We start from the raw sequence: 26,675 nt of genomic DNA, 5'->3' as shown, positions 1-26,675 counted from the left end.
TCCATTTACTAGCATACATTTTCTTTGTAGTAGACTTATGTGAGGAAACAATAATATCACGGACTGCTGGGGAGATATGGGAAAGCCTGGCTAAGGTTGGAAGTGGGAGTAACCAAGCTGTGAGCTGGAGAGTTTGAAGGGATTGGTGCAACCCGCCTGACTGGTGAATCAGAAGATCTGGAACTGGGTCCTTAATCCACCGTTGATCCAGAAGGTGGAGGTGTAGGAACGGGAACCATATCTGTTAAGGCCAATATGGGGCAATGAGGATCATTTTGCAACCCAATGATTTTGCTTTCTGTATGAGTCTTGGAATTAGGGGAAAAGCGTAAAGGAGTCCCTGAGGCCAATCGTGGGCTAGAGCATCTCTGGGTATATGACCTGGAAGAGGAAGTAGGGAGAAGTATCTGCTGCATTTGTTGTTGAGAGGAGTGGCAAATAGGTCGCAGCAAGGCTGTCCCCATTTGTGGAAGATAATATCTGCAACTTCCTGATTCAAAGACCACTCGTAAGGCATGAGGATAGCTCTGCTGAGCCTGTTCGCTATGATGTTGGATTTCCCAGGGATGTGCGTTGCTATCAGAAAACGTTGGGAGGAAATCGCCCATTGCCACAGTCTGACTGCTTCTCGACACAAGGGGCAAGACCTAGTCCCGCCATGTTTGTTGATGTACCACACCACTGACATGTTGTCCGTTTAGATTGCAATGACCCTGGAAGGAAGAGAGTCTTGAAGGGCTTGCAACACTAGGAGAACCGCTCTCATTTCTAGGACATTGATATGCAGATGGTACTCGTGAGGTTGCCAAGTGCCTTGGACTGTCCTGCCTAGATAATGCCCCCCCCCACACCCTATCAGGGAGGCGTCTGAGGTCACTGTGGCTACCAGAGGGGGTTGTACGAAAGGTCTGTCCTGAATTACTAGTGGGGAGACCATCCACACAGAAAGGTGCCTTTTGCATGTTTCTGTGATCAGGATCATGTGAGACATGGGTAGTTCCTGGAAAGACCACTGTGTGAAAAGAAGCCACTGAAGGATTCTCATGTGGAAACGCACTAATGGGACAAGAGGAATGGCAGTTGCCATGGAGCCAAGAGCTTGGAGGACATGTCTGACTTGAACCCTTTTGCTCTGCATTAGAATTAACACTTGTTGATGAATAATGGAAACTCTTTCCTGTAGTAATCTTGCAAGCATTTCTTTTGTGTTTAATTCTGCTCCTATATATGTGATAGACGGACAGGGCAACAAGGCAGATTTTTCGAAATTTACTGTAATGTCTAGTTGCGTGCATGATGTGATTGTATAATCCCGTGCCTCTAAGAGTTGATGCCTTGTGGTAGAAGTCAGGAGCCAGTCATCTAGATAGGGAAACACCTGGAATCCTTGACGCCTCAGGTGAGCCGTGACTACTGCCATACACTTGGTGAACACCCTGGGGGCTGAGATGAGACCAAAGGGCAGAGCTCTGAACTGGCAAGGATTGGCCCCTACCCGGAAGCGAAGAAATCTCCTGGAGTGTCTGTCCATCTTGATACGGTAGTATGCGTCCTGAAGATCTATCAAGCACATCCAATTGTCCTGACCCAGAAAAGGGAAAATGGACTGCAGTGTCACCATGCAGAACTTTTCTTTTTGTACAGATTTGTTCAAACTGCTGAGATCCAGTATTTGTCTTCAGTCCCCTGCCTTTTTTGGTACTAAAAAGAATCTTGAGTAAATTCCGGATCCTAGTTGGTCTGTGGGGACTTCCTGAATGGCTCTTTTTTCTAGCAGTCTTGAAACTTCTGTGACTGCTTGATCCCTTAGATCGGGTGGGACATCCGGGATGGGCTTTTTTTATTCTATGGGGGATTGATGGAAGGGGAATTTTGTAACCTCTGGATATGATGGATAGTACCCATCTGTCTCTTGTTATATTTTGCCAGGCTTTTGGGTACAGCGAAAGTCTTCCCCCGACTGCCTCCAGAGGTGAGCAGTCGGGCAACCCTTCAGGTATGCTGGAAGGGCTTGGCAGAGAAGGTTTCTCTGTCACCCTGGTTTTGCGGTCTCACTCTGCCATGATGGCGGCGTCTGTTGTTGTTTCCCCCTCTGCCCCTGGGGGAAAAATTACCACGTGTCAGGCAAGGGTCTCTGGGATTTTGGAACCACATCTTTACACTCTTCTGACCATTGGGATAAGGCCTGGAAGGAGTGGAAAAATGGAGTCCCACGGCAGAGTGTGTCTTGTCTTCCTGCTCACACCTGGTCAACATGTCTTTCACCTGAGGCTCAAAGAGAAAGAAGCCATGAAAGGAAGTATTGGTGAAGGACACTCGAAAGGGTTCCACAAACTGACACAGCCGCATCCAAGCATGTCGCCTGAGAGCCACATCTGTCCCTGCGGCTCTGCTCACTCCATCGGCTGCAAAGGAAATCAGCCTCATGGAGGAGTTGACTGTGGAATTAAGAGTCGCAAGCTGAGAAGCTACTTTGGCTGGTGCTACCTCAGCTGTAGGATCTTGAAGGGCATCTCCAAACTCTTTCAGGAGATCCCTTTGAAGACGTGCAAAATGGCATAGATAGTTCAGGGACCTCATTGAAAAGGTCGCTGAAGCAAACATTCGCTTTCCATATATGTCCATCGTCTGAGACTCTCTGTTAAGAGGATGAACAGATAAAGATGTTTCTGATTTCTTGGTGGCTGCTGCTACCACCATGGCATCAACGGGCACACTTCTGGAGAGGAAATGTTTGTCCTGGGGGGCTGTAATAAATTTGCTTGGTCTACTCGGAGTAGGTTCCACAGAATCTGGAGCTGACCAAGCCTTTCGAGCCACTACAGACATGAGTGGATTGAAAGGAGGAGATATCCAGGAGGTGGAAGGTTGGGAACCAAATGTGTCCAGGTATACAGACTTGTCCTCCGTAGGGGCTAGGGAAGTCCAGTCCCTCCTCTGTCTAAGCATTTCAAAGATGTCCGAAAAGGAAACATCTTCACTGGAGGACCCTTCCGATTCATCCATGTCTGTATCTGAAGTGACAGACTCAGGGGAGTCTATGTGCTTTCTCTTGCACTTCTTCCGGGGAGGCTCTTCCGAGTGATCAGGGGAGGCTTCGGAAGAAGAGGGATCACCCAATGGGGAGTCCTGGAGCATAGGTTCCCTACGCTTGGGGTCTGGAGGAGGAGTAGAGTTTGGAATAGACACCACAGGGGGATGAGCCGATGGAGCTGGCAGTAGAGCTGTTTCGGGGGACAGCACACTCCGCATGACCTCAAAGGCATCCCGACCTCTAGGCAGAGAAAGCTCCAGCTCCGAAGAAACAGGAGTCTTTCTCCGTGTCGAGGGTGATGGCTCCGAGGCTGATTTTGGAGCCGAGCTCACATGCACCAAAGCTCCGAGGGGGAGAACGGGGTCGGCCAAGGGTCCAACGCCACTCCCCCCTCAGAGCCGACGAGACAGCCTCGGCGCCCAGATCCCTCGATAGTAGGTATAATCGAGGTAATCGGAGCAGACGATGGAACCGGAGAGGATGATGATCAGCACCGACGGTTCTACTACCTGTGGATCCATGGTCTCTGGCTCAGAGCTAAATGTAGTCGGAGGAGGAACAGAAATAGAGGTGGTTGGAGCCGATACCGGTTGAGGTGGGCTGGACAGAATTTTTGCCAGTGCCTGTGACTTAAGCAACCTACTTACTACTCTCTCCACATCATGATCCGATAATCTAGAGGATCGAGAGGAGTGAGAATGATGATGGCTACGTTCACTCTGTAACGAAGATTGAGGTGCCGAGTGGATGGACTCCAAGGACAGAGACCTCAGTCTCTTATGGCTCTGAGATGGCACCGAAATAGCAGATGGAGCCGACAGAGGAGTTGTCTTGTCAGTGCCAGCCGGCACTGACATACTTGGTTGGTCAAGTAAAGGAGTTGGCTCCGAAGGTGGAGCCGACGGCTTGACAGACTTAGGGGATTTCGCTGGCTGAGTATTTTTAGCCTGAGAATCCTCAGGCTTCAATAATCCCCAAAGGATTAATTTGTTTTTGCGTTCCTGCTGGACCCTTGGACTAAAAGCATTACATATAGGACAGGAGCCCTGCAAGTGAACAGCGCCCAAATAATATACACAAGTGTGCCCATCTGTCAGAGACATTTTCTGACAGCATGAGTCACACTTTTTGAAGCCAGATATCTTGGTATCTTTAGACATTTTAGTAACAACAATAATAAAAAGCTATACTACAAAAACAAGAAATAAATAGACTTTTTTTTTATTTTTTACAGTTAAGGAACAGAAAGGAAAGCCTCTAATTTAAATGGCTATCCTATGGGGGGGGGGGGGGTACTCTCTAATTTAAACAAGTTCAAGGGAAGCAGAAGGCCTGTAAGTTATGGAGCGATGGCCAACAAAGCTACAATACACAAGAAAGCGATAAGGGATAAAGGAATATATCTAGATAAAAATTGACAACATTTCAAGAACAAACAATATATTAATAGAAAAACACTACACTAAGCCTGAGCCAGTAACGAAGCAACCTCTCAGCTGAAGCGGCAAACGAGATCTGAGTAGCTGACGCTGGGCATGCTGGGATAAGGGGTAGCCTCGAGCCAGTAAACAGCTCTCGAGCTATAGAAGATGGCAGAGTCGGAGCAGAGGATTTGCTCTGAACCCAAACAGCAAGAACGAAGGTGAGATGGACAACTTAACATCGATTATTAACTCCAAGTGATGTTGACATCCTACAGAAAGGCCTCACTGAGGCCAACGACTGGTGTCAGAACCATGGCCTTAAGCTCAATACCAAAAAATGCGTTATCATCCCCTTTGGGAAAAACTCGGTTCCCATGAATTACCACATCGATGGTAGTCTGCTGAACACAGAAGGCGTTAAGAGATCTGGGAACACAGGTTGATAGCAACCTCTCTTTTGACCACCACATTGCCACTGTGGTCAGAAAGTTCTTCTATGTGGCACATCTCATTACGAAGGTTTTTGCATCCAGGAAGAAAGAGGTCATTGTCTTCCTCTACTCTTCCCTCATTAGGCCAATCATTAAGTACAATGCCTCATTTGGCACGTACCTCACTAAACACCTGCAACAACTGGAAAGGCTGCAAAAGTACCTCACAAAGAGGATCCTATGCCTTAAACATTTGTCCTATATGGACAGACAAACTCCAACTCTTCTCTGTCTCATATCACCTATTTAGAGGCAATCTCTGCTGGACTTACAAAGCCATGTCTGACCCAGCTCTGTTAGAAATGCTACATCTAAAGAAATCCCAATCCCTCTGCACCACATGCTCTAGAGACCTCAACCTCATTAGCGCAATCAACAAAACATGCTGGAGAGACACGTTCATAACCTAGAGACTGCCCATGCTATGGAACAGACTTCCCATACATGCCAAGCAGAGCACCTCACTGGCCCTCTTCAAGAGTCATATTGATGAGTGGATGGGAAAGAGAAAATTCACACCAGTGGTTTTACTCGACAGAGGCACTAGGAACTAACGTCGGGTGGCTAGATGCTAGGGTAATCCTATGGGTTAGGCTTGCAAAGCCTCCAGGGCCATTAGCCTAGTACACACCTATGAACCTAATAGTTGTGTAAAATCTTACTATAACCATAGACGTCCTTCTCTTCTATGTTGCAGTATTCTATTCCTCACGCCTTCCCCCCCTACATCTTGCTCTTCCCTAGGATGATCCATCTAGGCTCCCAGAGGATTTTCCTCACAGGGCTTTCTTATTCTGAAGATGGTACATGCGGACGTCCCTTTTATGGCTGACGTTGCCTTGGCCTACGTGTAATGTCCCACGGACAGACAGTGGCTCTAACCTCTTGTATACAGGTTGGACATCAGGTTGTTTGGGAGGAATACAACCCATATGTAAAGAATACTGAAACATTGAGTAGAAGGACATTTCACTTTAAACTAGGTAAACTCTACAGGCATCAAGTGTGCATGGATGGACCCAGAAAAATCAAGCTGGCCAAGTCTTTACTACTTTTCTCCCTCTTTTAAAGTACTCCCATCTTCACAAACCTTCACTCCTCCCTCTTTAATAAACTAAAATCCTGCTACAACAAAATTGCAAAATTTGACTTCTGCTTGCAACACCGTACCAGTCACTGCCAAGCTATCAAAATGCTTAATTGGTATGAATTCTCCCAATACCTCAATTACACCCAACTAACTCCCTCTAGAAATCTACGATCCACAAATAAACTTCTGATCATATCAAAACCAAACAAAAGAGCAGAACAAAGCCTACACTCCTATTCCATAGCTAAATTATGGAATGCTCTACCAACATATATTACTTAGTTAGATTCCCTTAATGCTTTTAAATCCTCACTAAAAAGGTACCATTTTAACTCCACATGTCCTTGCTCCCTTAATGTCAGACCCCCATAATCTTCTCCTTATTACTCCTCTATCCATAGCTATAGCCAATCATAAACGACCAGTACACCTACTATTTCTCCCTAACTCATTTCCTGATGATAAAAAAAATATAATGAGTGGGTACTAGTATATATATCGCAGTTTTTATGTCAATGTACTTAAACTGAATGAAATATAATATCGCTTTTCTACAAGATGTCTTTACCCTCATCTCCATGTTAAATAGAAAGTGCTACAGTATTTGTAAAAAAGTTTGCTGTAATGTGATAATTAACGTCTATACTTTTTATACAGTTTAAATACTTTCCTTCCAAAACTGTATACCTACCTATCTTCTGTAATCTGATATTATTTTACTCAGTGTGGAACTTTCCTCCTTGGGCCTACACTGAAAATGGGTTTCTGACGAAGTGGACTTTCCCAGCCAACACATGTCAATAAATAATAACCACACAACCCCTGACTGCTGCATGTATAACAGTTCCCTGAGGTGGGAGGGCTGATAACTGGTACATAATGCAGTAAGAAAAAAAATGTAAAAAATGTGACGGAATCCTAGAAGGTGCAGGAACTCTGTTCCTGCTGTACTTTTTTCTTGTAGGCTTTTTATCTTATGTCTGCTGACCCTTAAGCCTCTCCCCTGCACTAGACAGGCCATCATCTAAGGCAACCACAGAGGCAGATACGGTCTCCCAGTAATAATGTCATTCCTTCTTGTCTAAGTCAAGGACATACAACCTTTGTCACTCTGGGGTTACCATGCCTCCTCATGCAAGAGTGCACTTGCATACACTTGCTGAGAAAAGTTACTTCATTCATAGCTTGATGAGTTGAACACATTCCCTCAGGGCCATCCACAAATGCTGCCACCCCTCCTCCGAGGAACACTGGAACATTAGCATTGGATGACTGTATTCCATGTCCTCTCCACAGAATAGGAACAATCATCCACCCAATTCCAACTAACAAAGTCATTAATCAAACACAGGGCACATGGGTCATAGCCAGGGATTTCTCCCTCTACAATAATGGAGCAGGCTTCTTGCTGCACGTTTTCCACTGGGTGGACAGAAGATAGTAAATATGACTGGGTAGGGATGAGGAATGGGAGTATTTCTCACTTGCACTGCATGATGGCCAGCTAAGTCGGAAGGTGGAAAGCCTGATGGCTCTCAACTGCCTTCAGGATGGGACAGTCAAGCAGTGTCTTGAGTGTTCTGTTGCTGTGCTCCACGAGGAAGACTGCAACTCCCACAGAGGTGACAATTACCCCTACCCTCTGAGTGACATTCCATTCTGAAAGTTTTTAAGCAATCACTGGCTCTTTCCAGGCCTCTGGCTTTGCTTCTCCTGATCATGTCTGCACCAAAGCTGACATGGGCTTCACTGTGTCCTTGAAAAGGGGCATTGCACAGTCTAACATTTGACACTAGCAGCAGCAGTTACAGCTCTGCCCTTTTCCATATTCTTCAGGTGTGTTCCTACACTGGGGCCAAGAAGTGTAGAATAATGAAAGAAACATTTAAAAATGATCACCTTGGTGTCTTTGTTAAAGTGGTTAGCAAGCTAAGCATGGCAAAGCAGAGCTGCCAGTGTCTGGATTTCAAGATGAGCCCTCAACACATTTACATGCCAGCCTCAGTGTGAGGTTCAAAACGGAAAATGCAATGCTTAATTGAGACTAATGTCTGGCTGTACTTCCTGTACGGCAACTGAACCAGAAACCGTTGTACTTCAACCAACATCTCTGTCTGAAGTCTGAACCTGATAATATGTAACCCAATTCATGGTCCTCAGTGAAGAAATAGAAGCACTTTGCACCATCTGCCCACAGCGCTGGATGCTTGGAGGCAGCTCTGATTTGCCACAATTATGACATCTAGTGGCATAACTAGATGCAATCCCAGTGCAGTTCAGCCATGTGTTCCTAACCAATTATCACCGCAGGGAACTGGCCCACAACCTATAATCTCAAATCCCACAATTCATTTGGATGCTGTGTCATCAAATATGGCAACTTAAACAAAAGTCTGTCCTCTGTGTTTATTTTATTATTCTTAGCCATGAGCAGGATACTACCTCAGTCCTTTGATTTACTCTACTACCAGAAAAATCACAGAAAGCTGTTTTACAGAGCAATAAAGACAGCTTTCATCTTCAAGCCATAATTCAGCAATGGTCCAAATACATATTTATGCTAGAGTTATCCAGTGATCAAAGAAAGTCCCTTTACTACTTAAGCTATTCACATTTAGGAGGACAATTTTAAGGTGACTTTGGGAAGCTGTGGTGCTCACCCCTAGTTGACATCCTGTGCCATGGTCTAGGATGCACCTACTGAACTGGACTTTAAGGAGGTACCAGTGCCGGGGTTCACTTGGACAACCCCAGCTCCAAGAATTTTGCAGGCTGAAAGGTACCATACTTGTTTAATTATATCTCATGAAAGAGTGCAGCAAAACAGTCTTTTACCTTAATCCTATAGCATTACACCAAGTATCACCATCAACCACTATTCCTCAGGGAAGATTCTCCAGAGTCCTAGTTCCCCCCCTAACATTCATCTGCTGCACCTTTACATTCATGTACCAAAAGGAAAAAGCAGGTAGCTATCAGTTGTAAGGATATTATAATTATGTTAAGCATCACAAAATGCTTTCAACAACCTAATGAAATTCCAAATAGTGAAACTACAGATGCCCATAATCCTGAAAGCCAGCTTTGTTTTTTAAATCATCTTTTTTGAAGGCAGGCATTGCCCCCATATCCTCTCTCTCTCTCTCCCCCTATAGAGATATATATAGATGGCGCAATGGTGGAGTGGTAGCATTGTCGCCTCACAGCAAGAGGTTCTCCGGTTCGATTCTCGGCTGGAGTGCCTTCTGTGCGGAGTCTGCATGTCCTCCCTGCATTCTTGTGGGTTTCCTCTGGGTGCTCTGGTTTTCTCGCACGTTACAAAGAGATCCATTTTGAGCATCTCTCCCAGGCCTCCGCTGAAAATTCACTTCATTCTAAGTCGGACTTTCCCGGTTAACAAATGTAAAAAAAAATATATATATATATATATATATATATATATGTGTGTATGTATATATATATATATATATATATATATATATGAGATATATATATATATATAATATATATATATATATATATATATATATATATATATATGATATATATATATATATGATATATATATATGTGTGTATGTGTACATATATATATATATATATATATATATATACATATACATATACATATATATATATATATATATACACATATATATATATATATATATATATACATACACATATATATATATATATATATATGTATAAAAATAGCACGTCTAAGGTCACTTCACTTTGAGCTGAAGTCAGTTGGGATTTATAATTTTAGTCCTCATAACTTTAAGGGAAACCCATACTTACTTTAAAAGTTAAAAGTACACTAGGAAGAAAAAGTGGTAGAAGACTAAACGCATTGTAGCAATGCAGGCCAACTTTTACTGTATGGATATTGACAAAGAGGTCAAAACACAAATTGTGCATGAGCTCACCCTTAGGATTGCAATGCCACAAAAAAACAACGCTCTTCCTATAACAGCAGCAAAAAAAGATGAGGAGCTGTCCCAAGAGTTGATCTTAGCTGACCTGCTGGACAGAAATGGCATAAAAAGTGAACAAGGAGCTGCCACTAGACAGAACACAAGATGAAAAGTAAGTACTGCTCCTACTACTGCAAAAAAGATTTCCAAACAGTTAATACTTAATAGTGAATATAAATCACTTCGCCAGATATTCAAGTGAACCACAAAAGAAACAGACAACTGCATACTAAAACTAAAAACAAATTGAGGAGTGTAAGCGTTTAGAAAAAAAATCATAACTATGAACAGAGGATTCCTAAGGCAAAACTTGTTGAGGGAGGTGTAAAGAAAGTCTATTGGAAGCCGACTGTTACATGGATGAAAAAAGATACTACAAGGTAAGTTTCACAACTACACATAGGAAGGAGTACCAAACTGGGCATCAACAAAGTGCTGACATTGTAATTTAGTGAAGTACTGAGCAGCAAGTACATGGCCCTGAGGATAAACAATGCACTACTTCAGCATGAGCATTTTATACTCCCATCATAGTTAACTGTTGGACTCGGGTGAAAAAATGCAAAGCCTATTTGTTTACTGAAATCCCCATTTGCCCATGTTTAATAACAATGCACATCTCACTCAGCATGTAACAGTTTTATAGGAATTAGTTACAAACAGAATAATAGCAGTGATTTATTCCATTTGTAAAATGCACTCTGTTCAGCTACTCAAAGAAAAAGTATGACTCTGTGCTCCTGTAGACTAACAAAAATTTTATTTTCATCCAGTAACAAGAAGCATAACTGATATTTTGTCGCAAGATTTCATTGGGGCTATGATTGTGACATCAAAAACACTCTCAGCAAGTAGGTGACAATGGAGGACAGTCTTATACAACATATACAGTGAGAGCAATAAGCCTGAGAATGCTGAAATATTGTGCGGTAACAAGTGACCATGGGAATGTCATTCAAAAAAAAAAATGACACCACTGAGTTCATGCAACAGTCAGAAAACCTCTAGTGTGACTAGCTATAACTGATTCATACTAGGTTCAGAATAATTAGCTTACCAAATGGATACAGCAAATACTATTCCGATTACCTGTTTATTTTTTTTTTTGTCATCAGGCAGAGATGATCTATTTCCCTTCTCGCATTTTCTATATACATGGAATCTTATACTAAAGAGATAAAGGATTCATAAAACTCACAGATGTAAATGATGTGGTAATAAAGAAAAGCAAGCACTATTTGTAGATATTATTCTGTATCTGCCAAATCCTGAATATGACCATTAGGTTTCTGTAGGATATTTAAAGACAGTTTCAGGTACTTTCAGAACATTAAATAAATGAAGGTAAAACACAGGCTATAGCAGTAAATTTTCTGCCTAATATATCAACAATACCAATACTTATGTTTTAAGTTGTTGTGCTTCTTCGTTCGGCTTTTCCTGGTTAGGGATCGCCACAGCAAGTACACATTAAAAATGATTCTACCTTAGCAGGAAAATATGTGTGGGAAGAAACCAAGCAAGGGCTTGGTTGAATCCCAAACAATAACATTCTCAAGTGGAAGCAGTCAGCGATTTACACCAAGACAAACAATGAGGCTGAATAAAGGGGAACACAAACATAAGGCCTTGCTTCAAAGCTGCAGATGAAAGACCGAGTGGGAAGGCAGCATCAAGGTCATAAAGGGCAACAGTGATCAAGCCTGCGAAGGTTTGAGCTTCCCAAAAATGGATGCAGTTACTCATAAGAAGGGATAGACAAACTGAAGCTCAAAACAGAGGGCAGAATATTCACTGGCAGTGACAACCAAAATCCTTTCCCCTACAATGAACTAAGGGAACTGTAACCTCCCCACTACAAATGCTCCGGGAGATGAGCAAGCATTCCATCCATCCCAGAAACCAACACTGCACCATTCTTTTTTTTTTAATTACGTTTGCTTTATTGAAACAGTACAAAAGGTATCATATAACTAATCTATGTATCACCAGTAAACACTTCCCCAATAAACTGTTACGCAAACATAACCAACAAGTACCAGAGCAGGACTTCAAACTCAGATTTCCATGCTAATTTGACAGTCACCTAGTAAGTGACCATATAATGCTCCACAACAGTAGGAGTCCTGTTTACCTTCACTAATAAACTCATCTCTCAAAGATCAGTATTCACTAGTCCTTGGTCTCTCCCATTTTTAACACTCGTGGCTCTTGAGCCCTCAAAAAGCGAGTCCTAAGTGCCAATTTTCGGCTTTGGCTCTTAATTCAACTCCCCCTTTTCCAATTTCTCCTTCCTCTTTTGCTTGCACCCCTTGGTGCATCTGAAATTTCCATTTCCTAGTGACTGCTTTTTTGGAAGCCAAAAGTACTAGTCTCATCAATGACCTCAAATGAAAAGGTTTCCACAACGCATGTGACCCAGTTCATTAGGTGCTGATACTTTGTTAATTGACACTTATACCCTAGTAGCAATGATTACTGTAAAGAACTCTGCACTAAATTGTGTTAATGCAGGGTATGACCAAAATATATGGTCCCAGTTCCCAGCTTGCACTCTAAGCATTTCCAGCAAGAGCTATAAACAACTGTACACAGCTAATGAAACCTATCTGGCAAACAAATACTTCTGCAGTCACTTCTATGCAAAAATTTTCTGAATTTTGCATCTCTCAGGGCCATGAAAATTTCTGGTGATTGTGCTTCAGAGATTCTTACTTCAACACTTGTTTGTCACTCAGATTCATTTATTTCTGAGCTTCGTAATTCTCATGTAGAGCTTTATAGATTCTGCTAATTAAGCATTTACTTATTTTCTCCTGGTTTCCAACTTCAACCAATACTTACTTACAGGTTCATAGGTAGGTAACTAGACTATCGGCCCTGGAGCCTATATAAGCCTAGCCAAAAAAGTTCCCTGGCTTTCTCCACCCAAGAAAGTTATTTTCCTGCGCCCCAGTCTAGCAGAGCCACAGAACTGATCCCTTGGGTGAATTTCCTATTTCCCATCCAATTGTTGAGATTTTTCTTAAAGAGAGCTAACGAGGAGCTTTACTCGACATGAATGGGTAGTCTGTTCCAGAGCATGGGAAATCTCTGGGACACGAATCTATCCCTCCATCATGTTCTGTTTGTTGTGGTGGCAAGGTTTAGGTTACTGGAGCTTGTGGCTCAGGCAGATTGGGGTTTCTTTAAGTGCAGCATGTCCAACAGATCTGGGTTTGACATGGCTTTGTATGTTAGGCAGAGGTCGCCTTTGAGTAGGTGATAAGCGATGGAGTAGAGCTGGAGTTTTTTGAGATAGTCTGCATATGGCATACTTTTGAGGCTGGTAATCCTCTTAGTGAGGTATTTTTGTGGCCTTTCTAGTTGTAGATGTCTTGTGAGATACATGCCAAATGGGGCGTTGTACTCTACAATGGGTCTGATGACAAATGAGTAGAGAGGAACAATGACCTCTTTTTCTGGAGGTGAACCCCTTTGTGATGAGGTATGCCACGTAGAAGGATTTCCTGACTACTGAGGCGATGCGATTATCAAAGAAGAGACTACTGTCCACCTGTGTCCCAAGGTCTCATCACACTTTCGGTGTTTACAAGGCTACAGCCTATGTGGTAGTTCATGGGTACAGTGTTTTGCCCAAAGGGGATGGCAATGCACTTTTTGGCATTGAGCTTGAGACCATGACTTTGACATCAAGCATCAGTCTCAGTGAGGCCCCTTTGTAGAATGTCCACATCATAGCATCAGTCTCAGTGAGGCCCCTTTGTAGAATGTCCACATCATTAAGGGATTCTGTTTTGGCACCTAGTTTGCATTCATCTGTAAACTTCTTTAGCCAAAGACCTGTTGTATTAGCCTGGACTTCTGAGAAGTAGATGCCAAACAGGAGAGGACCCAGCACTGAGCCCTGTGGTACTCCACTTGTCACTGGTCTGAAGTTGGATTTGGAGTCGGCTACTTTCACTGTGTGGGTTCATTCAGTGAGCCAGCTGGGCACCCATCTTGTGACATAGGGATTTATGCCCAGTCTAGTGAGTTTATCTATAATTCTAGAGTGGGGGATGGTGCTGAAAGCCTTGGCATGGTCAAGATAGGTTGTGTGCACCACCTTACCCTCGTCCACAGCTCTGGTGACTGCGTTAAAGAAGTCAATCAGGTTTAGAAGACATGCCCTACCTTTTACAAACCCAAACTGAGTGGGTTCTAGAGTTTGGAGGTTACCTACGTCCTTGTTTATAAGCTCCAAGGTGATACGTTCCATGGCCTTGCAAACCAGGCTTGTCAGGCTAATGGGGTGGTAGTTCCCAGAGTCCGTGGTGGTGCCCCCTTTGTAGAGTGGGATAACTACTGCTGTGCACCATTCAGTAGACACAAAGCCTGAAGTGAGTCTATGACTGAACATGGTACTTAGGTGGGGTGCCAGTTTGTTCTGTAGTTCGTGCAGAACGCAGCCTGGGATGTTGTCAGGTCCACGGATGCTGTTTTCTTGGCTTTGGAGTGTGCGGTCTTTACTTGTGCAGCCATAATTACAGGGGCTTTGCATTCCTCCAGTATAGTGATGGGCCCTTGGCGGGGGGGGGTTTGAAGTTTGCACTGAACCTATCTGCCAGGATGTTGGCAATATCAGCTGGTTCTGTACATCTAGTGCCATTGTGCTGTTGCTCAGAGTAAATCTGAGTGCCGCCATTGAGATTCTTAACATAGCTGTAGAATGCTTTAACCAGCTTTGGAGGATTTTATGAGGGATCACAACGTCTTCCTGAGGCTGACCAGGGAGTTCCTACAATAAGGGGATTTTACTCTTTTTTGCAACAGCTTCTTCCTTCTGTTGTAGAGTTTGTTTATGTCAGGGGACCACCAGATTGGCTTCCTTTTTTTGGAGGATCGCATCTTGGTTCTGTTGGGGATGGCACGATCCATGCACTTGTGTATGTGCCTATACAGTGCATTTGTATAGGATTCAGCAGCCGTACCACTATTTTCCATCTCTATGGGTGTCGTGAAGGATGCCACCTCTGTCTTAAGCATGAAGGTGACTTTGGAGAAGTCTTTTACTGTGGTTTCCTTAATGTGGGATGGGGGCAGGATAGAGGTCTAGGGTGATTAGCTTGTGGTCGGATCTGACCAGCGAGGAGCTGACCTCTGGCATGGAACATTGGTTGCCCATATTGGTAATGACCAGGTCCAGGATATTGCTGCCCCTGGTGGGGGTATGGACAAGCTGATCCAGGGCATTGGAATTTATGAATTCCAGAAGGCGTTGAGCAAATGAGTTAGTACACGAGTAGTTTTCCCAGTGGAATATAAACTCTTTTCTGTTAAGTTTTGCTACTTAAAGTAAAAAAAAATACCATAAGCTGGAAAGTCTCACTTAATGGGATATCCCATATCTCCCAAAACTCTGTCCAATTCAATGGCATATCTTTTTTTAAGTTGTTCCCAAAATACTACTCCTCTGTCTATTCGATACCCATGGCCCCACTATGTTGTCACCATTTACCCTTGATGGTTTAAATAAGCCATTGACCAGAGTTGCATTTTTTTCAGATTTATGGTGCTCTTTGTCAGACTGTATAATCTATTTGAGTACATTCTATTTTGATCATAGTTTAGGGCCTGTGACCAAATATTTAGTCTCATGATATCCTAATTAACTGCCACCCATCCTCCCACCCCCAAGTCAAAACTATTTTTTTTCACTTAGGATTATATTTCTCTGTTTCGTACAAGGTAAACTACTCTTAATTGAGTCAGTCTGTGATACCCCTACAGATTCGGTAGGGCCAGTCCACCTACATTAACTCTTGCTAAAAGTCTTAATAAATCATGCAAATATAAAGTATATATATTATTCTAGGAACTCCATCATACATAATACCTTCCAAATATATTCCCAATGCACCTGTGGTTGAATGCCTTTTTAGCCCATAGACCATCAATGGAGCTCAGTCTCTCTACTTCCTTTTTTCATACACACTTTCTGGATACTATCAAATTTTCACCTCTCCAAAAGAAACCCATTCTGATCCAAGTTTATCAATCTTGGGAGAATATTGGCCAGTCTGTGTGCTGAAGACTGCACCATTATTTTGCAATAAAAGGTACCCTTAGTACTCCCACCTTCCACTCCTGCAGAGAATCAGGAAACTGACTTGTACAGGGATGATCACCCTTTTCTAATACAGCAAGAGAACAGAGATAGAGAAGCCCCTTCCATGGGGTAGAAAGGGCAGACCTCCTCCAGTCAGACCATCGGGACACTGGAGGAGGTTGCAGATACTGGGAAGGAATACAAACTTCAGAACCTCAAAAAAACTCTCTATAACACAGTTATTAGGGAGCCATAATGCATAAGCACATTGTCATGCAAGAAGCTCAAGACCTCCAGAGGGAAAGAACATGAGGTGATGGAAAGTAACCCTCCCTGCCTAAATACCTGGAGCTGAGCCTCCACCCTAACCCCTCCCCCAAAATGGGAACAAAGGGCAATATCTGCCCAATTCTCATGTGGAAAGAAGACTCAACGACAGATGTCCAGATCATCATAGATACCCCACAAGAAGCCAAGTGAGAAGATGGCAGGCACAACTCCATCAATATGGATAACTGCTGCCACTTGATCACGAGAGAAAGGTTTTCCAAAAGCTTCTGACTTTTGCAGGAACCTGTCAGAATATACCAGGACCCAGGAAGCAAAGGGACACTGCCCAAAGAATAGGTAGCATAGTCATCTCTCGACAGGGTGGGGAAAAACCCTGAAAAGATCCAGAGGAGTATTCACATAACCAAAAAAAAAAAAAAAAAGCAAAAACAAGTGTTCCTCTCCTCCAAGTCCCAAAGGAGAAAAGGTCCATCAAACCACTCCCTAAAGTCTATAACATGTAGGGACGGCTGGGAACAGTTAGAACAGCAACCTCCAAATGAGAGGCACTATGCAGCAAAAGCATCCCCATTTGTCCAATACAGTCTGTGGGGAAAGGGTAAGAATTGTGATCCCCTAACAAATGGAGAGGATTTGCCTCTGGTATCTCAGACACCATATCCCAATGTCCCCCAAAGAAGTGACACCCATACCCTAGAAAGAGAGCGCACACCTGGAGAGATTAACCTCAGAGGTTATTCATAAGATCATCTAGGGCTAGGACCATACCCAGAATCCATGTTCCCAGGAAGAATGGTAAGAACCCCTAGCAAAAGTGAAGGGGCAGATACAAGCCTCTTGCTTTGCCATAGAGTAAACTACCAGAGCACCCTTACAGAAAGGGTGAAAGAGAAAAAAAAGGGATACCAAATCAGGAGGACCCAAAGCAAGATTATAGGCTCATAATGCAAAACAAAAGCACACAAGAGATCTATAACCCACAAAAAACACCTGCTACCATCCACCAAGTGCAAGAGGACACAACAGAAGACTTACTTGAGGTCCAAAAACAACCCAACTAAACATGGGTATCAATTCCATGCACATCAATGAGGGGACAAAAGTGGAGAGGGCTGACACACTTCCCAAGACATCCAAAAGAAGTGGAAGTATTTCAACAACAAAGTAAACAGACTCCCAAAAGCTTAGACTGCCTCAATCCCAAACAAGCATATGCAGTCAAGGCTAGCCCTCTATTCAGGAGGGGTTACCAAGCAAGACATACCTATCTAGAATATATGGTCTCACTAAGCAAGGACATGAAGAAGGCCCAAAGTCAGATTAAACATTCCCCCAAAGAATACCATAGGGAATTCGTAGAAAGTGTCCCCCCAAATCAGACAGGCAATTCAGCCCAGGAGAGAAAGAGGGAGTCTCCCTCCACCACGCCACTGCCACTGGTTAACATGTGGAAGAGCTTTGGGCTGGGGGCGCTTAGTCTCCCCACTTTTTTCTTTTTTAAACACCTTTATTAACTTTACAGTTTGAACACTGGCACATACACAACTAGGGAAACAAAAACCTTGTAAACAATTTCATTAGCTTTAGGCATCACACATTATCTTTTTAAAAATCATAACTCACATCAACATTACATAAATTGATCAATTTCTGCCTTTTCTTAAATTTCATTCCTCGAGCATTATTCCGCATTTATTGTTCCCACAAATTCTATTTCTGTGCAATTTTCTCCTTCAGTTTTATTAAGATCCCACCTCTGGTTCTTTTATATCTTCTACAATACTTCATACTTCAGTTAAGGTTGGTTTAGATTGTGATTTCCATTTTCTAGTAAATGAATTTTAGCCAATAGCATTAACCTTAATAAGGCCTTACTACATTCCAGGCAATTCAACTCCTATATCCCAGTTCAAAAGAATCATTTCCTTATTAACAATTTATTCCCCACCACCTCCTTCTTTCCCATTCACACCTAAAGCAAACACCTATCTACCCGTGGAAAAAAAAATCTCTGATGCCTTTTTAGGGTATAAAATACTTAAGCAAACACTTCCAAGCAATAATCTTAAATCTTCTGGACTTTGTTGCTCAGTTAAGAGCCATACAGATATCCTCCCACTTTTCCTTTGTATAGTGCATTTTCATTCTCTCTTTCCAATCTTTTCTAACCTCTAACTGATTTATATGGTTATCATGTAATATGTTATATGCTCTATTATAGTTATCATGTAATATGTTATATGCTCTATTAACTATCCTTTTTTAAGAGCAGTTTCTGCTTTAGACTCTATTAAAAACATAGCCACAGCTGCATGGTCTTTTATTAGCACTCCCCTATCCCTTTCTCTGCCAATCAATCCTTTTGCAGGGAAGGCGGTCAGCCTCTCCACCTTGATTTCAGAAATGAAAGCAGCCTTGTTCAGAAAAGAGAAAAAAAGAGGGGACCCAAAGGCACAGTAACTAGGGATGTATCAACTCCCAAATGAACACAGTTGAGAAATTGTTTAATCCACGTTAAAGGGAGGCAGCAGCCTCCAATGACTCTAAACAACTGCATCTGGGCCTGCTCTACAGCTCTCCATGAAGATGTGAGACAAAGCAGAAATAGCCAAAATGGGGGTGAACTTAAGACGGTATCTATACCTACCATGTCTCAAACATCAAAAAGCCCAACTACTGAGGCGAAATCAATCAAGGATGCACGAGATAGTTTGGCCCACAGAGGGGTATCAAAAAACCTGTATGGACTTTTCCTCCTGTAACAGCAACAATCTTAGCTAGTGAATAAGAACAATCCCCTGACAGGAAGAGGCACAGCTCATACTACTAAGGAGGTTAGGAAGATGTCCAAGCAAGGACTAAAACCTTCATGTCACCCAGATCCCCACTGAGCAAACCTCCACACTTTTGTATTAAGATTCACAAAGTCTGGTTGAAAAAGGTGGAACACCCAAAAAAAGTCCAAGAGTGACACTTAGGAAGCAGTCTTAGCCTACGAACAAGGAGGGCCTCATGTGTTACATAACCTTCCCAAACGAGCTGTCCCAGAAGTAGCTGAAGGACTCTGGGGACACCAACGTTATCAGTTCCAAAGATAAAGATGACTGAGCCATGGCTTGCATGAGGTCAGCATGCAATGGAAGTCTAGCCAAATGAAGCCCAGAATCATAAATGCACCAAAGGTGGCACATGAGGAAGAAAGGCCTGTGTCAGGACTTGTGCTAGCCTCCAAACAAGGTCCTTAAGAGTAATATTCTCACCTGTAACTCTAGCTTCCTTCAAATGTTGAACAATCACCAGATCTTTCCTACCTGGTCCATGGACCCTGGAGCATTGTCAGTCTATGACTTGTTCTGTTCCAAGGCCAACTGAATGCAGCTGGCAAAGGAGATGGAATCTGGAAAAGTATCATTGACCTTGCATATTCCAGACCTGTGATGAATGGCTGGCTCAAGCTGGTGCTGCCCTCAGTCACTCCGGGTAGACCTCAGACCAAGATAATCAAACAGGTAAAGGCAGCACAAATGCTCTGGGATGCATCCTGCAAACTGAGGTGTAAGGGTGAGTTTTTTCTTAAAATCAGGTCTACTGCAAATGCAGAGATGCAAACACAGACTGAGATCCCACTAGTCAGGGATAATCCTCAGCCTTAGCAAACCCATACAGGCCACAAAGAATAAGGCCCTATCTCAAGAAAAACTAGGGCCTTCAACAAAAATTGCAGGCAAACTCCAGCCACCCAAGAAAGCCATCAAGAAGGACTCTTTCCCCACTAGGTCTGTGATACCCTGGGATTCTTTCACCATTCTTCTATAATCTGGAAATACACAGGGAAATAATATCTAAATGGCATATGAGTGCAGGAACTTTTTCTTTTTGGTAACATCACAGATAGAACTCTGAACTTTGTGTGTGACAAAAAACTGGTAGTGTCAAGGACAATCAATCACAGTTATACAGCCTTAAGCCAGTGATGAAAAGTGAAAAACCCCTATGACTCAAGCAACCCAAGTCTTATTTGTGGTTCAAGTGCTTGACGGCACTAAAGGATAGGTTTGTCCACTTTAAAGGGAGAAAGGGTGGAGGTGTAACCAATGCATACTTCAGTCATTTGGTAGGAGGGACTGCGATTCTTATGTGTGGCCTGGAGATAGACATTTGGCTTAGGAAGTTACCTGTGGTGGTGGCAGCTTTCACTCATGTGAAAAAAGTACTGTGAGGCTCGAACATGACCTGGACTTTTTGTCCACCCCCTCCTCCAAACCATGAAGCATGTTAGCCAAAAAACACAAAATTTCACTGTCAGGATGCTAGCAAGGACACCACAACAGCAACATCTGATTGTATGATGGCCCCTCTAGACATCTCTCACTCTAATGCTAAAAAAATGAATGCCCATCTGCACCATCTTTAGTTCTTATTAGCCATGTAAGAAATCAAAGTTTGATAGAAGGCACAGGACTAGCCACCCAGGTGGTAATCCCCAAAGCTAGACAGACCAACCATAATAATTCGCAAAACTCCTTCTGCAAGAATTAAAGGAAGAGGGCACCTAGTACAGTTAGGAGAGAGGAAAGATGGGGCAAAAAGGTGATTAGTATTTACCCCAATTCAAGGATGGCAAAAGGAATGAAACAGAAGGGAGGAAAGATGAATATATTACTGCAATCATGACCATACCCAAGCATATGCAATTTCAGTAAGCTCCTTCACAACTAAGTCATTCTCTTTGTATTGTTCATTTTTGCAGCACTGCTAAGACTCTCAAAACTTGCATTCTGTTGTGGATGGCCATGTGAATGAATAGTATGCAACAGCTCCTGCAGACTGAGCATGGCAAACCCTGCCCCTTCAGGAGATAAAAGTCCAAGTTGTAATGTTTGGAAAAGGAGTGGAGGCACAACCAGGTATCTGTTTCCAAGAATGGGCTGGGATCAGATTCCACTGCAGAAGGTTGTGGTTGCTGTTGTCCTAGTGGAATGTGCCCTGATGTACTCAAAAACAGCTTTTCCATGGAAGGAGCAACAAAAGGAGATGCAGTGAGATAGTCTTTTGGTGAAAAGTCCATTTCGACATAGGCTTGCTTTCCCTACCCTTTACAAAGGCTACAATTAGCTGGTCTGTCTTTCTGACTTTAATCCTCTGCAGGTAGAATCTCATCTGAGCCGCCTACGCATGTCCTAGGTATGCAAAATGCTCTCACCCTTATTCTGTGGGCTAAGACAAAACACAGAGGTTGATGACTTGATTAACTGAAAGTTCTGTCACCACCTTAGGCATGAAGGTTGGACTGGTAGAGTTAGCCTTTGCTTTTGGAAGATAAGAAAGGACTATTTGCACATAAAGGCTTGCAATTCAGAAGTATTCTTGGCAGAAGTCATAACCACCAGGTCAAGTATTTGTCGGAAACTTCAACTGCTGGCTGAAATGGCGGCAATGTCGATTTTTTTCTAGTATGAAATTTGGGTTCCATGGAGGAGAGATTTGCTTTTTGGGTGATCTTGGGTAGAATTCCTTTAAGGAATTGTTTCACTGGAGGTAAGGAGAAGAGAAGAATCTCAGGGCAGGCAGAAATAACCAATACATAAAGCACCAAGACAAGACTAATACATAAAGTTCTGACAAATATTTGAAGACCACAGATATCGCAGCCTGTTTTGGTAAAGACATCTCTCTGCCACCAAAAAGAGAATTTTCTCTATTTTGTAGGTATAACTTACTGGAATTTGCAGTCTTTGCTTCCCTCAAGGCTGGAAGCACATCCTTTGTAAAGGAGTCAAACGGTGTCCCTTACTGAAACGTCTGAACTAGTGCCTCTCATATTTCATCCTTAGTGAGCGGCAGCTTTTTCCCTGTGTACTGTATCAGTAGAATGTTCCACTTTTATTAGTTTCAGTGGCAGCACTCAATTTGGACAGGTAAAATGGTGTACCAAGTAGCTGGCTTACTCCCATTCCCCTTTTGCTGCGTGACAAGAAATGCATACAGTTTCGACATTTTATTTTAAGAAGGACACTTCCTGTATGAAAAGAGGTGTCACAGGGTGCATCTCACTTAAACAGCTGAGCTAGGGCTGGTTTTACATTTCACCCTTTGTGAACTGAAGCAAGCAAATGCAGGCATTCAAAGATGCAAAGCCATGAGTAGGCAGGATGTTAGTTTGTAAAAAAAGGTTGTTTGCCTTTTCGGCTTTTCCCAGTTAGGGGTCGCCACAGCAGAACTCCAGTCCGCAAATGATTGGCAGTCAATTTTTTTTTTTATGGTGCCGAGTTGCCAGCCCGACACCCAACCTTCAGCGAAGGCACGCCCATTCACACATGTCTTTCAGAGACCACTCGACCGCGGGGGAGGGAGGACATGCAGACTCCACACAGAAGGCACTCCAGCCAAGAATCAAACAGGAGAACCTCTTGCTGTGAGGCAACAACACTACTGCTGTACCACCACGGCTAAACTGAATTATTACAACTTTCAGTCTGTGGATTCCCTAGCTATTAGAACATAACCCAGAATCTCTATACTTACTTTCCATCTGAAAAATACTGTAACACTTTGCAAGAAATGGCTAAGTATTGCCTTAGTGCTTTTGTGGATAGGGGGTTTTAAACACTTCACTCCCTGTGTATACTGTATGGAGAAAATCATGAAAAGTTGGAAGGCAGAGACAACGGCATGCATAACATGTCTTAACTTACTAGATAAATAACTGCACACTCACTGTAAAGCACAGTTTTGTACCTACCATAAATGTAGATGTTCGAGTGCTAATACAGCTGCAGTCATAACAGATGGGTTCTCCTGCCGTCAGGCGGGTCCTTGGTCGGCCGAATTCCAAAGTCTAGGTCCGGCGTCGGTTGTCGTCGCTTTTTCCCTGACATCAGTGCGACAGGGGTATAAAAGAACCAGCTGACGCCATTTTCTTCAGTTTTTCTTGCCCCAGATGTCAGGTGCCCCCAGAAGGAAGGCAATACATACAATTATGTAATAATGCAATGCAATATAATCAAAAAACAGTAGTTGCAAGCAAATACACCATAAAAGAAAACCCCTAGAGGGGAAGGAGGGTGGGAAACCTGGACTGCAGCTGTATTAGCACTCGAACATCTACATTTATAGTAGGTACAAAACTGTACTATGTTCATCGTGCATACAGCTGCAGTCATAACAGATGGGTAGAATCCCAAAGCTAAGAAAGAGGTGGTAGGCACTAGGTGGAACTAGGAGGAGCCAAAATGCCCTGCAAGACTGCAGTGGCAAAGCCTGCTCTAGATTTGGAGTATAATGGTAGGCTGTAGTGCTTGGAGAAGGTATGCACAGAACTCCAAGTGGCTGCTTCCAAAATATCCTTGGTAGGTACTCCTCTGAGGAAGGCTGCAGAGGTGGCTGTGGCCCTGGTGGAATGTGTTCTAATGCCTGTAGGTACAGTTTTGCCATGACAAGAATAGCAAAAGCGTATGCAGTGTGCTATCCATTTTGAGATTGTCTGTTTGGAAATTGGCTTTCCTTGAACTCCTACCGCATAGGCCACAAAGAGCTGTTCTGCTTTTCTAAAAGGCTTTGTTCTGTCCAAATAATAACGCAGTTGTCTGTGGATGTCCAAGGAATGTAGTAATCTCTCCCCCTTGTTTTGAGGATTAGGATAAAAAGTAGGTAAATGTATGGCCTGATTTAAAGCTACCCTGGATACCACTTTAGGCATAAAGGACGGGTTGGTTCGTAAGGAAACTCTGTCCTGATGGAAGATAAAAGGCTGGACAGCCATGAGAGCCTGTAGTTCTGAAACTCTACGAGCTGAAGTAATAGCCAGAAGGAAAGCTGTTTTCCAGGACAAATATTGCAAATCTGATGAGGCAGCTAGCTCAAAAGGAGGCAAGGTCAGTTTTTCCAGAATTAAATTAAGATCCCAAGCAGGTATTGGTTGTTTCCTTGGAGGTCTTAAATTCTTAGCCCCTCTGAGGAACTGTCTTAAGAGAGGGTGAGAGAATAAAGGTGGATCAGTGTTGTATTCTGCAGAAATGGCTGAGGCATGGATTTTGATGGAGGAGAACGAAGTCCACTGCTTAGCAGTTCAGCCAAATATTGTAGTATTTGAGGTAAATTCAGTTTTCCAGGGTCCTGGCCCTTTTTCTCATTCCAGATGCAAAAAAGTTTCCATTTTGCGGAGTAAGCTTTTCTAGTTGACGGCCTTCTGGCCTCCAAAATGACATCCTGCACCTCCTTGGAGAGTAGGGCCTGCTGTGATGCTAAGGAATCTTCCATGTGGCTAGATTGAGTGTTTATAGCTGACTGTTAAGAGTTTTGAAGCTGTGCTGAGTCAGAAGAAGAGGCATTAGAGGCAGGATCCATGGTGGGGAATGCGTCAGGCTCCTCAGGAGTGGGTACCAGTGTGGCCTTGGCCAGTCCGGAGCAATGTGGATCATCTTTGGTCTGTCTGCTCTGGTCTTCAATAGGACTTTGGGCAGCAGAGGAAGAGGCGGGAAGGCATAAACTGTCATTGATGTCCAATTGAAAGAGAAAGCATCCACTCTCCAGGCCTTTGGATGGATGATCCTTGAGCAGAATTTTGTCAATTGATGATTTTTGTGGGAGGCAAAGAGATCTATGTCTGGCCTTCCCCATTCTTGGATTATTTCTGTAAAAACTTTTGGATGCAGCTTCCAGTCCTGTGGATCTGTCATATTCCTGCTTAGGTTGTCTGCCAGCGTGTTTTCCTTGCCTGGCAAGTACTGTGCTTGTAGTTCCATTTGTAAGTCCATGGCCATGTTCCAAAGTGACATGGCCAGTCTGCATAGGGGGTAAGAGTGTGTTCCTCCCTGCTTGTTTATGTACCACATAACTGTGGTGTTGTCCGTTCTTATCAATAGTTGACCTGGCTGTAGAAGGCCCTTGAAAGCTATAATAGCATTTATTACTGCTAGCATTTCTTTTTGATTGATGTGAAGATGCTTTTCTTTTTGGGACCATTTGCCCTGAATGCACCGGTCTGTCATGTGCGCCCCCCAGGCATAGTCCGAGGCGTCTGTTGTGATGACTTGATTTGCTTGAGGCTTGCTGAATGGAAGACCTGTGTTTGTTTGACATGCTTGAGCCCACCACAGAAATTCCTTTTGCAGACATGGAATTAGTGGTATCATTGTTTCCAAACTGTGGCTGTGTTGAGACCATATGTTTTTTAGGTACCATTGTAGTTTTCTCATATGCAGCTTTGCACATGGGATTAGTACGATGCAAGATGCCATGAATCCCAGAGCCTGCAGGATTTTCCTTGCAGTCAGCCTGGTGCAATTTGCCAGGGTTCTGAAGTATTGAATTAGTTGCCCCTGCTTCTCTGGCGTGAGGTAGGCCATCTGGGTGTTTGTGTCCAAATTGGCACCCAGGAAAATTATCTTCCGAGAGGGTATTAGCCTTGATTTCTCTTTGTTGACTGTGTATCCCAGATAGTTTAATAACATTATTACATAAGCCAGATGTTTCAGAAGAATGTGCTTGCTGTCTGCTTAGATCAGGCAGTCGTCCAAATAAGGGTATATTTGTATCCCTTGAAGTCTGCAGTAGGCAATTACTGATGCCAGGCATTTCGTGAATACTCTGGGCGCAGTAGATAAGCCAAAGGGCAATGCAGAGAATTGATAATGGGTTGAACCTGCAAGAAATCTGAGGTATCTTCTGCAATTCTGTCTGATTGGGACATGCAGGTATGCCTCCTTGAGGTCCAATGTTACCAGCCAAGACTCCTTGCCCAGCATGGGAAGAAGTTGCTGTAGAGTGAGCATCTTGAATTTTGGTACGAGTAGGAATGTGTTTAGGATGGAAAGATCCAAAATAGGTCTCCAATCTTTTCCCTTCCTTGGCACCAGAAATAGCCTGGAATAAAAACCTTGACCTTGTTCGTGTAGGTACCTCTTGAATAGCTTTCATGTTTATGAGATCTGAAATTTGCCTTTGTGCCTCTGCCCTTTGATTGTGTGGCAGGTTTGGCATGCCTCTCATTTTTGGAAGGGTATGGAAATGGAATTTGTAGCCTCTGTTTATAATGTCCAGGATCCATTTGTCCTTTGTGACAACATGCCAATTTTTTGAAAATAGTGCCAGCTTTCCTCCTAAGGGGACTGCCATTTGAGACCTGGTTGGCATGCAAAGGGGAAAGTCATTGGGTTTGCTTTCTGAAAGATTGCGAGTTGTCCTCACCACCTCTTTGTGTAGGAGCTTGCCATTGTCTGCCTCTATACGATCCTTGTGATTGTCCTCTGCCCCTCAGGTGCCTGTATCTGCCTC

The 26,675-nt window shown here is 43.3% G+C and overlaps 1 protein-coding gene across 1 annotated transcript in view; it reads right to left on the bottom strand.

Moving 5' to 3' along the window:
• The window catches only part of KLHDC3 (kelch domain containing 3), a 1,708,415-nt gene that overhangs the window by 730,363 nt on the left and 951,377 nt on the right, over window positions 1-26,675 (bottom strand). The gene's annotated exons all lie outside the window — the stretch shown is intronic.

Source organism: Protopterus annectens, chromosome 1.part0 (genome assembly GCF_019279795.1).
Source record: "Protopterus annectens isolate FY-2018-M chromosome 1.part0, PAN1.0, whole genome shotgun sequence".
In the NCBI taxonomy this organism is placed as follows: Eukaryota; Metazoa; Chordata; order Ceratodontiformes; family Protopteridae; genus Protopterus; species Protopterus annectens.
Note: the sequence above shows the minus strand (reverse complement) of the source record. Positions and strands in the feature narration are given on the sequence as shown.